Source organism: Sapajus apella, unplaced genomic scaffold, assembly GCF_009761245.1.
Source record: "Sapajus apella isolate SASKATOON/1434 unplaced genomic scaffold, GSC_monkey_1.0 scaffold62, whole genome shotgun sequence".
Lineage (NCBI taxonomy): Eukaryota > Metazoa > Chordata > Mammalia > Primates > Cebidae > Sapajus > Sapajus apella.
Window position 1 is genome coordinate 19,189,736 of NW_022437002.1, and position 15,028 is coordinate 19,204,763.

Genomic DNA, 15,028 nt, shown 5'->3' on the forward strand with positions numbered 1-15,028 from the left:
TCGGATCCCAAGGCTTCTAGGGAACCCCAGCTCCCCACAACCTCAGTAGCCGGTCTTTTAGGCACCTTTCTTCAGCGACTTTTACCCCAACACTGTCTCTACCTCTGAAGAACACCATTACACCAAAGTCGTCACCTCCCAGCCCTTCTTCCTTTATCCTTTCTCCAGTGTCCCACACACCCAGATTTCAACGGGCAGTCTCCCTATCCCAGAAAGCTCCTCAGCTCCTCCCTAGCCCTTCACCCCTTCTGAAATAGAGCCGGTAGCTCAAATCCATGGGCTCTATGGCGGCCTGGCAGAACCCCTGTCAATAGGGAGATTAAAATGTCCATTCTGCTAGGCTTCAGGCTGAGCCCAGAGCCCAGGAACACTGCTCCCCACATGGTATTTAAAAAAAAAAAAAAAAAAAAAAAAAAAAAAAAAAGTTTAATCTAGTGACTGAAACACTGTTCTAGGCATTCTACAAATACTAACTCATTTACACTTTATAATCCTAAGAAGTTGGATCCTCCATTTACAGTTGACAAAACTGAGGCACAGAAAGTCAAAGTAACTTTTTGACTGTTACATAGCTAGTCGTGGTGGAGTCTGCCTTGGAAGGAAATTTAGCACGGAGCCTTCTCTGCATCTCAGCTGATGAAGAGGGGCAGCCAAAACCTAGACAGGGATAGGGATCTGGGCTCAACTCATTGCAAGGACCAAGGTCTATACCGTGGAGCAGGAATCTGAGTTCAATGCCAGCTGGATGATGGGCTCAGCCCACGAGTGCCTCTGGGTTCATTCTTTATGGTGGAGTGGAAAGAACACAAGTTTGAATTTTAGTCACTTAGCTCTGAACGTTGGTTTTCTCATTTGTAAAATAAGGAGATAATGCCGACATCACAAAGTTGTGAGAATTAACTTATATGACCTTTAAAAGGTAGTGGTGAGGATAATAATGTATGGAACATTACTCAGTCCATGGCCCAGGAAGACATCCTATGCACTTGCATGGAAGTTCTGGTTATCATCACAGAGAAAGAAGTTAAGACACAGAGAGATGTGACTTCGCCAAAACTTAGAGTAACCCAAAGGAAAAGCCAGGATCCAGACTTTGGTGTCCAATTCCCAGTCCACAACTATACCCTCCATGCCAGGTTGATTTGTCCTTCTAGTATCTCTGCTTTTGAGCTTTTTTTTGGACCTGAGAACTGGGGAAAAGCCCCTACTCTGATGACAAACTAAGTCCCAGTCAAAGATTGAGCCGAGAGCATGGCCTCAGTCTGGGATCTGGCTTCTCCTTGGTCATCAGGATGACCCTGTGAGAAGATATGGTTAATTCAGTGCCACCTGTCCCCTCTGTTCCTCTTATGCTCTCTGAAGGAAGTCAGGCTGCCATGGGGATACAGATGACTCTCACTGAAGCCCACGTCCTAAGAAAAAGTCTATTCCCCCTTGCCATAAGGTCTTTGCCTTTGCTTGGCTCCATCACTTAATAGAAAATCAGAGTCATATAATTCTGAGTCTGAAACACAACTCTGCCATTCTTGGGCTTTGGGACCCTTGGGCAAGTGATTTCATGTCTCTGAGCCACTGCAAAAAGAGGCTAGCCATTCCCATGTAGGAGAGCCCAGGTGGGGACTGCTTCTCTGAGAGAATGAGGCCTGGACTGAGAACTAAGAGTGAAATTTGGGGATTTGGAGAAGGGGGGTGGGGAGAAGGATGAGCATCCAGAACCTTCCAGGTGTGTGGAGGAAACAGCTGGACCAAGGGCTGGAACAAAAGAGCAGTAGATTTGTGAAGGGAACAGAAAAGTGTCCAGTATGGCTGGAGCACACTTGCGGACAAGTTAAAGCATTTTTTGGCATTTTTTTTGGTTTGGTTTGAAGGTGTGGTTGGTACCCTGTATAGAATCAGATTTGCATTTCTAGAAAGCTCTTTGGCTGAAGTGTGGAGGGGGAAGGATTCTGGGAGGCCAGTTCTGGAGCCAATGCAGTGGTTAGGGGAAGGGGACTAGACCTTGGGCCACTGTGCTGGCAAAAGAGATGATAAGAGGCAGGTGAAGATGACATGTATTTGGGGTTTATGAGAATCGGATTTAGGGGGATGAGAGAGAGGAAGGCTCCTGCAGAGCTACCCGTGGTTATTCCTAGAGATGGGGAACCTGGAGGCCAAGAGACGTGGGGAGGGCTTATACACTCATCAAGGTTTCCAACTCCTTGAGTTTAGATGCCTTTGAGGCACCTGCAGACTGTTGGATTATTTTACAGGGCATTAAATGTCCCCAGCCAGCACCTCCAAGGAAGGTATCCTTTTCTGTGGTGAAGGAATATGGACAGGTGGAAAGGCGTTTGTTGGCCCTATGGCAAAGGGTGTGTCCAGGCCTCTGTGGGTCGAGGAGGTGACGTTAACCCCCCAATTCGACACATTTGTTCTCCGCCAAGCTCCAAATTCTGACAGTCAGGCAGCCACTCCCGACCTCATCCCCCAAACCCCTGCCCGGGGCTGGGGGCTCAAGACATTTACACCCTCACCCTCCCCTGTTTCCGACGGTCAGTGGAAAAACGGAAACAGTGCGCTAAGCGGGGCGCTGCCCGAAATAGCATCTGGTGCCTGTCGGTCAGCGAGTTGTCCGAGAGTCCATAAGAGAGAGACAGGCCGGGCCCAGCCAGGAAATGCCACCCCTCCTCCACCCGCCCCAAACGGAGGCCCCAGTCGGGCAGGAAACCCGGAGCGCCTGGGGTGGGGGTGGCGAGGAGGGAGGGGAGGTTGAGACCCAAACTGGTAAGTCTGGAGTCTGGAACTGGGGCGGCAAGAGCAAGGGACAAGAACCGCCTTACTAGGCTCCGGGCCTGAGGGCGTTTTCCCTCCCACCACCAAAGTTTGGGTTCTCTCTAAACCCCAAAGCCGAGCCTCTCACCATTTTTCAAGTGTTTCTGCTTGCCCTCTCTGGGTACTGGACCATCTCTGAGCCTCTCTCCTGAGCTTGTTCTCTGGAGAGATGCCGTGTATGCACTCTGGTGAGCAGCTGAGTTTATTTTTCACAAATTTACATTGCAGTTACTGTGTAACAGGTACTGTCCTAGGCACTTTATAAATCTTAATTCAGTTAATCCCTACAAGAACCCAATGAGGTTGGGACGACTCCATTTTGTAGGTAGCACAGAGAGGTTGAGCAACTTGCAGAGAACACCCAGCAGGTAAGTGGTGGAGGCAAAATTCACATGCAGGGCAGCCTGGCTTTGGGCCACAGGGCTCCAAAGGCAGCAAGGCAAGCACAATGGTCAGGCAGACCAGAGCTCCTGTCCCTGCTCCCCTGTTGCCAGCTGTATGATACAGGCAAATTCCTCAATCTCTGAGTTTCACTTTCCTCATCTGTAGAAGAGAGGTGATCATTTTCCATACATGATACTTTTATATAATTTTATATATTTATAAAGACATTTTATTTATAAAGACTATTGGAAAGGCACTGTTCAGAAGATACACAGGCTTGGCACACCGGATGCAGGGGACCAGGCCTGCCGGACTCTGGCAGAAGCTCTGAGTTCCCAGGAAAAGTGTATATACTTTTATATATTTCCTCATATTTTAATGAGGAAAATTTCAACTTGAGGAAATGTCGTTATTTCCCCTTCAACTTCCAAAGGACTTTTCTCTCCATTTTTGCCCCTGTCCTTGCCCTGGAAGAACCCCTAGCCCTTCAGTAAGCAGCCCTCAAGAATTCCTAGCTTGAGTCGTGTCTGTGCTTCCAAACCCAGCACTGCTGTCAGAATTCTCAGGGATCGAAGGGACTTCACTCACAGTGGCTCTCAAATTGGATGGTCAGCATCACCTAGGAACTTGTTAGAAAAGCAAAGTCTCAGGCCTCACCCCAGGCCTATTACTAGTACTCTGAGGGTGAGACCCAGCAGTCTGTTTCCACAAGCCTTCCTGGTGATCTCTGGCACACACACACCAAATTTGAGAACCACTTCTCTAGTTTAGAACCCCCATCTGTAGCAAAGGCCAAAGTAAAATTGAATGTGGTAAGAAAACACCATGCGTATTTTTCCTTTTGAGACAGAGTTCCATTCTGTCTCCCAGGCTGGAGTGCAGTGGCATGATCTTGGTTCACTGCAACCTCTGCCTCCCAGGTTCAAGTGATTCTCCTGCCTCGGCCTCCCAAGTAGCTGGGACTACAGGTGCACACCACCATGTGCAGCTAATTTTTTGTTTTTTGGTTTTATTGAGACAGAGTCTCGCTCTGTCGCCCAGGCTGGAGTGCAATGGCACAATTTTGGCTCACCACAATCTCCGACTCCTGAATTCAAGCAATTCTCATGCCTCAGCTTCCCGAGTAGCCGGGACTATAGGCACCCACCATGCCCGGCTAATTATTTATATTTTTAGTAGAGACAGGGTGTCGCCATGTTGGCCAGGCTGGTCTCGAACTCCTGACCTCAGGTGATCTGCCCATCTCGGCCTCCCAAAGGCGGGGATTATAGGCATGAGCCACTGCACCTGGCTTGTGTTTTTAATGTTTCAAAGCCATTTATTTCCCTTTCCCTTACCCATGCAGAAGACCAAAGCATGCAGAAGCATACAGAAGACCAAAGCTGCTTTCCAGACTTACAGAAGAGATCGTGTCCAAGCTTAACTGTTCTTATGAGCAGAGAACCCCAATAGCTCTGCCATCAATTATTTTATTCCCAGAGCTGTTAGGAAAGAACAGAACGTGTACACAGCCACCAGTTCTCTGTCTACCAAATAGTTGTTGATGCTCACTGAGACAGAGCCCTGGCCCAAGAATACACATTAATACATGTGGACAAGACCCTAGGGCCCCTGAAGGGGATGGTATGTCCTGGGCACTGCCGTGTGTGCCTGCACTGCTCCCTGCTTCTGCCTCTGTTCTGTCCTTTATCCTCCACTATAACTTGCCGGGCTGCTAATGTGATCCCCACTTTAAAAATGAGCAAACAGGCTCATCTTGGTATACAGTCACTCACTTGGTATACATCTAGGTCAGCTTAGCCCCAATGTCCTCTCCATTCCCGCTGTTTAGAGTGAACTATGTGTTACTTTGGGAGAACTATTTCAAAATCTTTTTTTTTTTTTTTTGGAGACAGAGTCTTGCTCTGTCACCCAGGCTGGAGTGCAGTGACCGGATCTCAGCTCACTGCAACCTCCATCTCCCCGGTTCAAGCAATTCTCCTGCCTCAGCCTCCCGAGTAGCTGGGATTACAGATGCCCGCCACCACACCCAGCTAATTTTTGTATTTTTAGTAGAGACAGGGTTTCACCATGTTGGCCAGGCTGGTCTCGAACTCCTGACTTTGTGATTCACCCGCCTCAGCCTCCCAAAGTTCTGGGATTACAGGTGTGAGCCACCACAGCTGGCTTAAAATCTTGAACACTTTGAATAACATTGTGATATGCCCTGGTTTAAATCCTTTGACCCTAAAGAAGATAAATAGCCAAAACTCTCATGAGAAGATTCTTCAACTTGTATTAAGGAAATAGAAATGAAAATTTAAAAGACTGACAATACCAAGTATTGCTGAGGATGTGAAGGAGCAACCAGAGTTCTCCAGCAACATTGCTGAAGGAAATGCAAAAATTACTCAACCACTTCAGAGAACTCTTTTGCAGTTCCTGTGAATGTACAGTGTATAAACACACACATATATGTAGATAAGCTGAAAAATACATATCCACAAGAACACCTGTAAATTAGTATTCATAGAATCTTTATTTGTGAAGCAAAAAACAACAAACAATTCAAATATCCATCAAAAGGTGAATGGTAACCAAATTGTGATACATTCATGTAATAGAATACTACTCAGCAATAAAAAAGAAACAAATTATAGACACGTGCAAGAATATAGACTACTCTAACAACATGCGCAGTGAAAGAGGCCAGAGTATTTAGCATACGATTCATTTATATGAAACTCTAGAGAAAGCAAAGCTACTTTTCATTTATTTATTTATTTATTTATTATTTTTTGAGACAGAGTCTCACACTGTCGCCCAGGCTATAGTGCAGTGGTGCGATCTTGGCTCACTGCAATCTCCACCTCCTGGGTTCAAGTAGTTCCCCTGCCTCAGCCTCCCAAGTAGCTGGGACTACAGGCGTGCACCCCACACCCAGCTAATTTTATTTTTAATAGAGATGAGGTTTCACCATATTGGCCAGGATGGTCTCGATCTCCTGACCTCATGATCCACACACCTCAGTCTCCCAAAGTCCTGGATTACAGACATGAGCCATCGTGCCCAGTGCTACTTTTTTTGAGACAGAGTTTCACTCTTGTCACCCAGGCTGGAGTGTAGTGGCATGATTTCAACTCACTCCAACCTCTGCCTCCTGGGTTCAAGCAATTCTCCTGCCTCAGCCTCCCGAGTAGCTGGGATTAAAGGCGCCTGCCACCATGCCCAGCTAATTTTGTATTTTTACCAGAGACAGAGTTTCACCATGTTGGCCAGGCTGGTCTGGAACTCCTGACCTCAGATGATCCACCCACCTCAGAGTCCCAAAGTGCTGGGATTACAGGCATGAGCCACCGTGTCCAGCCGGTAAAGATAATTTGTAATGGCAAAGCTCAGATCAGGGGTGATGGAAGAGGTCATATGCCTGCAAAGAGGCAGAGGGAACTTTCTGCGTAAAGGAAATATTTTATATCTTGATTGTGGTGGTGGTTATATGAGTGTATGCATTTGTCAAAACTCAACAAACTGTACACTAAAATGAGTACATCTGAATGTATGTAAATTATGCCTCAAAAAATTGACTTTAAACATTCTTTGTGGCCCCACATCAATCTTACATTGTACAGGAAACCTTTTCTGATCAATACTGTCCTCGGCTGCATTGCTATCTCCTCCCCTCCCCACTTGCTGTCCTGATTAGCATACCCTGGGGCCCTCCCTTACAGTCCAACTCATGCTGCTCAAAGCCAGGGATGTGGGGAACAAAAAAGGATCTAGGGACAGGGTGGAATTGAATTAATGGTATTTGAAAAAGTGACAGAGACATCTGCCAGGAAGTAGGGTTATGTCTTCCTGTGACCCCCAGTTTCCCTATCTGTAATAGGAATGGGGTGGGGCAACCACAGGATCTCTCTCTCCGCTTATCTCTTATCATCTCTTTCACTCTGCTTCTCATCTGTGCCATCTCTATTTTAGGCACATGTGCTCTCTGTCTCTAAGCCTGCTCCTCTTTCCTACCCTGACCCTGTCTCTCCATCTCTGTCTTTAATCTGCCTCTCATTATTGCCTCCTTCCTCTTTTTTGGTCTCTGCTCAGGCTCTCAATAAGAACTCCAGCCATGCACAAGACCCGCACAGAAGCAAAACATGCTGATTCTCTTGTCACATTCCTGACAAACTGGACCTGTTAGAAAGTCATAAGCTGGTCTGTTAGCTATATGGGATTGGGAAAAGGGGAAATGAAAAGGAAGGTGGAAAGGGAAGGGGAGACTTGTGGAAAGGCATCATTCAGAAGATACGCAGGCTTGGCACACTGGAGGCAGGGGATTAGGCCTGCTGGACTCTGGCAGAAGCTCTGAGTTCCCAAGAAAAGCTGTGGCAGTAGGCCTTCTCCTCCACACGGTCCCACCTGTGTGCCCAGCCCAGAACCCATGCCACAGGACACAGCCTGTAGCTGACCAAGAGCACACAGTTGACTCTCAGGCCACCCTGGACTAGAATGCCTCCTCAACTACTTAGCAGCTGATGACCCTAAACAAGTTACATCTCTTCTCTGTGCCTCAGCTGCCTCATCTCTAAAATAGAGATAAAAATAACAAATGAGGCAGGGCATGGTGGCTCATGCCTGTAATCCCAGCGCTTTGGGAGGCCGAGGCGGGTCGATCACCTGAGGTGGGGTGTTTGAGACAAGCCTGACCAACACGGTGAAACCCCATCTCTACTAAAAATAAAAACATAAGCTGGGCATGGTGGTATGCACCTGTAATCCCAGCTACTCAGGAGGCTGAGGCAGGAGAATCTCTTGAACCCAAGAGGCAGAGGTTGCAATAAGGAGAATCCCTTGAATACCATCTCACAGGTTCAAGCGGTTCTCCTGCCCCAGCCTTCTGAGTAGCTGAGATTACAGGCACTTGCCACCATACCAGGCTAATTTTTCTATTTTTAGTAGACAGGGTCTCACCATGTTGGCCAGGCTGGTCTTGAACCTCTAACTTCAAATGATCCGCCTGCCTCAGCCTCCCAAAGTGTTGGGATTGTAGGCGTGAGCCACTGTGGCTAGCCTCATTCATTCATTTTATTCCGCATTTACTAAGTATCTAATTTTTTTTTTTTTTTTTTTTTTTTGAGACAGAGTCTCGCTCTGTCGCCCCAGCTGGAGTGCAGTGGCACAATCTCGACTCACCACAACCTTCATCTCCCAGGTTCAAGCGATTCTTCTGCCTCAGCCTCCCAAGTAGCTGGGATTATAGGCGTGTACCACCACACCCGGCTAATTCTTGTATTTTTCGTAGAAACAGAGCTTCACCAGGATGACCAGGCTGGTCTCGAGCTCCTGACCTCAGAAGATCCGCCTGCCTCAGCCTCTCAAAGTGCTGAGATTACAGGTGTGAGCCACTGTGCCCAGCCCTAGTATCTAATGTGTGCCAGACAATATCCCAGGTGCCTGGATGACAGAGATGAGTAAGACACAACACCCTTTCATGGATCGCATGCTCTGCACCAGGTTAGAAAATCTAGGTTCTTTCCCAACTCTGAAACTAAAAGCTGTGGGGAGGGCAGTCATTCACCCTCTCTGGAACTCGGTTTCCCAGTCTGTACAGTGGGCACAGCCCTTGCTTCTTTATTTTAAATGAACAGTTTTTGAGCAGTGGTGCTGGACCCTGTGCTGGCTGCTGCGGATGTAAGCGGCCCCAAGAATCCATGTGTGCTGCTTCAGGAAACCGAGGTGTGTGCCTATTACAGCCTTAGGAAAATTGAAAAGAATAGAATGAAATAACGTACATAAGCTCAGGCCTTTGGTGGCACACAGGTGGGCATCTTGCTTCTCCCAGGTTCTTCCCACATTGTCTTGTGTTCCTGTGCCCTTGGGGAGTTGGGCCTTGCTGAACTGGGTGGCAGGAGGAGGCGGAAGGGTGAACACCAAGTGAACCTCCTCAAAGCAGAGAGAGCCAAGGAGTTTGGTTGCCCTGTTTCTATGAAAAATACAAAAATTCGCTGGGCATGGTGGTGTGCATCTGTAGTCCCAGCTACAGGAGAATCGCTTGAACCTGGGAGGTGGAGGCCACAGTGAGCAGGGATCACGCCACTGCACTCCAACCTGGCAACAGAGAGAGACTCCATCTCAAAAAAAAAAAAACTATGCCCACAACATGGTGCCAACCACACTTAGGTGTCTGTATAGCTCACCAAGACCCTCAAAAACTGGGACCATGTCTATGGTTTGTCTATGACCCAGCATATCATGGATGCAGTGTAGGAGCAAATATATGTATGTTTTAAAAATAGGGAGAGGAACAAGGCCAGGCACTGTGGCTCACGCGCTACAAAGGAGGCCGAGGTGGGCAGATCACCTGAGGTCAGAAGTTCCTGACTAACATGGAGAAACCCCATCTCTACTAAAAATACAAAAATTAGCCAGGCGTGGTGGCACATGCCTGTAATCCCAGCTACTTGGGAGGCTGAGGCAGGAGAATCACTTGAATCTGAGAGGCGGAGGTTGTGGTGAGCTGAGATCGCGCCACTGCACTTCAGACTGGTCAACAAGAGTGAAACTCCGTCTCAAAATAATAATTATAATAATAATAAGAGGAACAGAGACAGAATTGGAGAAAGAAATTGAGGGAAAGGGAAATCACCCCACCGGTGCCTGGGCCATGAACTTGAAGGGAACTGGCTAGCCCTCCTGGTCCTAGAAACCAGCCACAGGGAAATGTGAAAGTACATTCCGTATGTCCTTGTGAGGAGAGATAAATATTTCCATGATTGCATGAGCTGAGTCCCAGCCCCTTCCTGGGACAGCCCAGGAAATACAGGCCTTAATGGGTATTTGGGGATGGGTAGACTCTCCCTATCTCCACAGAAGGTCTCTGTGCTGGGTGGGGAAGTAGGACGAGCAGAGGTCTTGGAGAGTCACAGCACAGGCCCCCCTCCATGGTGGTTTTAGGGGTTTGGAGCAAGTCACTCATCAGGAGTGATGGAACACATGCCTGTAATTCTAGCAGTTTGGGAGTCCAAGGTGGGCAGATCACTTGAGCCCAGAAGTTCAAGACCAACCCGGGCAACATGGCGAAACCCAGTCTCTACTAAAAAATAAATAAATATACAATTGTGAGAAATAAATGAGTTAACAAATGTAACAGACTTGGAACATAGCAGGTGTGTTCAGTAAAGGTTAAGTATTGTTATCACTGCACCGAGTTGTTGTGATTATTAGGTGAAGGAATATCTGTAATAATGAATGCTTCCTTTTAGACCCTAATGATTCCCAGTGCCCCAAGCAAATAGCATTGTTTCCGTGACAGGTAGTTTCTGGTCTTTAAAAAGATCTCTAAGAAAACTTTCATTTTCCTTCCCTCAATCTTATTCTACCATCCTCAACCAGGAGTTTGTCACTGGTTGCAGGTCTTTTCTTCTGATCTGTCACACCTGGTAACTCTGAGTACTTCTGAGTGTCTGCATGTGAAGCTGCATGTTTGCTTCCACTTACCGGGAAGGGCTATTGTGACGTCTAAATGAGATACTGAGTAGGGCTTTGATCAGTGTTAGATGAATATGATTCTGCACCTACGTGTCCGGGCATGCATACATGCACACCTACAGTAGGACCTAACAGCGCCTTCTCTTTCTTCATTATGCTCCCCAGAGTCTAGCAGGAGGCCCCTGACATAGCAGGAGCATTCAGCAGATCTTTTCCATGTAGCTCTTCCTTGGACAAGGGGATCGCACACAGTCCCTGTGCTTGAGGGGCTCCCAAGCTGGTTGTAGTATAAATATAAATTCTTATATTACGGAATTTTCTTTTTTTTTTTTTTTCCTGCAACCTTGATCTCCTGGACTCAAGTGCTTCAGTCTCCCAAGTAGCTGACATCATACTCAGCTAATTATCTTATTTGTTTATGTTTTGTGGAGACAGAGCCTCCCTGTGTTGCCCAGGATGGTCTCAAATTCCTGGGCTCAAGTGATCCTCCCTCTCAAAATGTTGGGATTATAGGCATGAGCCACCGTGCCCGGCCTGCTATGAAATCTCAAAGAAGGATAGTATCACTTCCACATGAGGATTCCAGGAAGATTCCTTTTAGGCTGGGAGGGGAGGCAGAGGTTTTGAAGGGTCCACAGGACTTTGAACCTGTAGAGAGTCTGGAGGCAAAGGGAGCAATGTAAGCAAAGGTAAGAAGGCCGGAGAGCGTCTGTGTGTGTGTAGGGGCCTGCCTTTCTTTTCTGTCCTTTATGGTATCTCCAGGGGAACAGAGAGGCCTGGGCTTGATTGCTTAGCACCTAACTTACTGAGTCACACGTCATGGCATATAGTAAAATCTGGAAGGCTAGAGTCCTGAATTCTAGCCCCAGCTCTTGCTTAGGACACGGTGTGAACTTGAGCAGGTCCCATCTCTTCTTTGGACCCGAGGGTCCTCATGCGTAGGACTAAGTGATTGTGGAAGGCCCTGCAGCTCTTATACTCTTGGATTACCTGATATCATCTTTTCCATTGTGTTTGTGATTACCCCCCTTCCCCTCCCCTCTGTGGCCCCAGACCTCCTGTGAAGAGGCAGGACACAGAGCTCTCCCCAAATCCATCCTTTTCCTGGAGTTCAGCCTCTGACCAGGAAGTGGGAAAACAGGATTTCCTCTGAGGATATTCTGTGACCCAGACAGTTCCGCTTTGGGGAGTAGGGAGGAAGAGATAGGGAGCATCATCCAGGCTTTCAAAGCTTAAAGCACCTTTTCATGGATTTTATGTTTTGAGTTCCTTAGAAATAGAATGTGTAATTCAGCACTGAAGGAAGATATGTCGGTACTTTGAACAGATATTACTCAACATTGTTGTGAGGAAGACAGAATTCCCTTTTTCCTTTTAAATTGTGAAATATATTAAACATTATATTAAATAAAAAATAAGGAAATCTCACTTCTGCCTGTGGAAATCCTTCAAAATCTTTCAACGTGCAACTCCAGTGCTCTTTCTTGCAGGAAAAGCCTTTCTCTCTTCTGGATTTTCAAACAACTGCTCACATATGATTTCAGCACCATCATTTCATACAATCACAGCCTATCAAAGACACTCAGGGCTAACCCCTTCACCTCAAAAATTGGGAAACTAAAACCCAATGACTTGTCCAATGTCAGAGTTTGGGGCAGAGCAACAACAGGAAGCCAATTGTTGCTGACTCCTAATTTGGTGCTCTGTCTACTTGTGTGTCTTTTCTTTCCTATCTTTGGTTCCCTTCCTCAAACCCCCTCTTCCAAATGCTATACCTATTCATAGCTCCTTGCTTTTGCACAAGTGGTTCCGTCCATCAGAAAATATCCCCTGCTCCTCTTTTCTTTCCTGCTGCTTTTGATTCTGGAAAAATGTCATCACTCCTCTAGAATATTCTCAAAATAACCTCCAGCTTCTCTTACATTCTCATATGTTGTGTAGTTTCATTATAAGCACTTGCCTAATGGGATTGCTGATGTGTGCGTGTCTCTCCCTCATTAGACTGAGTTCCTATAGGGCATGTTTTGTTCATCGTCATAGGCTCAGCTTCTAGCTCGGTGTCCCGAAGGGTCATTATTTATCTGTTGAATGACTAGGTGCAAAAAAAATACTGGTGTGAAGAAAGGTGGAGGGAGTGGCTGCACTGGGCTAGATGCTGTGGAAGGACACTAGGCTGGTGTCCTGGTTGTTAACTCTAAGTGTGTGATTTTAGCCCAGTTATACTTCGTATCTGTCTGGTCATTGGTAAAAAGGGATTAATTTTGCCTGCCATACGTATTTCGGTGGGGTTTTGTTGTGAGAATTCCATGTGAAATATATGTGGAAAAAGCACTTTGAAAAGTGTGAAGGAATCTGCAAACGTCAGACATTATAAGGAAATTTATATTGCCTGTATATAAGGGCCTCTTAGTTAATCTAGGAGGCTAGGAAAGGTTCTGCCTTCATGAGCAATGCTTAGAAAACAAGGGCACAGAAGGAACTTTTCATTCCTTGAATTTCCTAGAGCCCTTATACTATAGACTCACTCACTACTAGTTTATCACATTGTAAAATCATTGGAAGTGAACCTTTAACATTAACAGAGCTGGGGTTGCCTATTTCAGAACACATGAGTAAAAAATAATTGCTTCTGGTCTTGGCTAAAGGGCAAGAGACTCTCTGAAGAAAAGGAAAGTGAAGGAGCTTGGAGGACCCTAGCACAGTATTTAAAGACAGCATTGGCTGGAGTATTTGAAATAATTTATTCAGCTCAAGATCTATTTCTTGCAGAAAGCTCTCCCTGAATTCCTTAGGCCTGAGAGTGATTTCTCAACGGCTTAGTAAGAACTTGAGTGCTAGGGTTATACTTAAGCTTGAATCTCTGGTAGCAAGTTACTTCCCTGAGGCCTTCCCTCAACTATGAGGATAACAATCACTGTCTTAGTCTGTTTTCATTGCCTACGACAGATTATCTGAAACTGAGTAATTTATGAAAAGGAATGTATTCTTACAGTTATGGAGGCTGAGAAGTTCAAGGTTGAGGGGCTGCATCTGATGAGGGCCTTCTTGCTGGTGGAGACTCTGCAGAATCCCAAGGTGGCACAAGGCATCCAAGGTTGAGGGGGCTAAGCATGCTACCTCAGGTCTCTCTCCCTTTTCTTATAAAGCCACCAGTCTCATTCCTAAGATAAACCATTAATCCATGAATCTGTGAATGGATTAACTCATTTAAGAGGGCAGGATCCTTATGATCCAATCACCTCTTAAAAGCCCCACCTCTCAATACTCCCACACTGAAGATTAAGTTTCAACATGAAACTGAATCTTCATGGAGGAGACAAACACTCAAACCTTAGCTATCACCAACCAGGGTCAGCCAGGAGGCTTAAATGAACTAATGTATGTGAAGAGCTCTGCACAATGCCCTGTGAGCACACAGTAAGACTTACCAAGATGGAAGTGATCACCGTTACATTGTTGTGGCTCCTTAGAGTCTAGATCACTCACGTTGGCTTTTCATCATACTCTCTTAACTGTTGTGACTATTTCCTGTGTATATCTGTTTTCCATAGAATCTTTATAGCTGGCAAAGGCAAGGATACTGTTTAACATGTCTGCATCCACTTCTGTGGGGTGGGCTTAGCACATGTTAGTATAAGGCAGGGGACAAAAGTGGAGCATGGAGTAATTATTGATTTAAATTCACCAGCAAGAAGCTTAGAGGTTGAGTGAGGAGATTTTTGGTGAAGTGGGGTAAGGGTGGGTTGCCGATTGGCCAGGACTTGGACCAACAGGTTTGTTTCCCAGAAGTTAGGTAATATAAGCTCCATCATTTTCCTATTCCATTTGAAGTAGCATCCATGTTATCTTATAAACAGCATGCTCTGGGACTGGAGGAAAGAAATTCAGAGATATGTCACTTAAGAGTTGTCTTTTTTCGTTTTTGTTTTTGAGATAGAGTCTCACTCTGTCACCCAGGCGGGAGTGCAGTGGCTTGATGTCAGCTCACTGCAACCTCCACCTCCCTAGTTCAAGCAATTCCCCTGCCTCAGCCTACCAAGAAGCTAGGATTACAGGCGCACACCACCATGCCCGGCTAATATTTTTTGTATTTTTAGTTACACCAGCTAATTTTTTTTGTACTTTTAGTAGAGACAGGTTTTCATCATGTTGGCCAGACTGGTCTTGAACTCCTTACCTTAGGCAATCCACCTGCCTCGGCCTCCCAAATTGTTGGGATTACAGGCATGCGCCATGGCACTTGGCCTAAAATTTTAAAATCCAATTTTCCTAGTACTAATGCTTTCTCTAAAGATGCCTAAAAGCTATCAGAGCAAATAATTCCCAAATAACTTGTGCTGGCCATTTTTGCATTGCTCTAAAGAAACATCTGAGA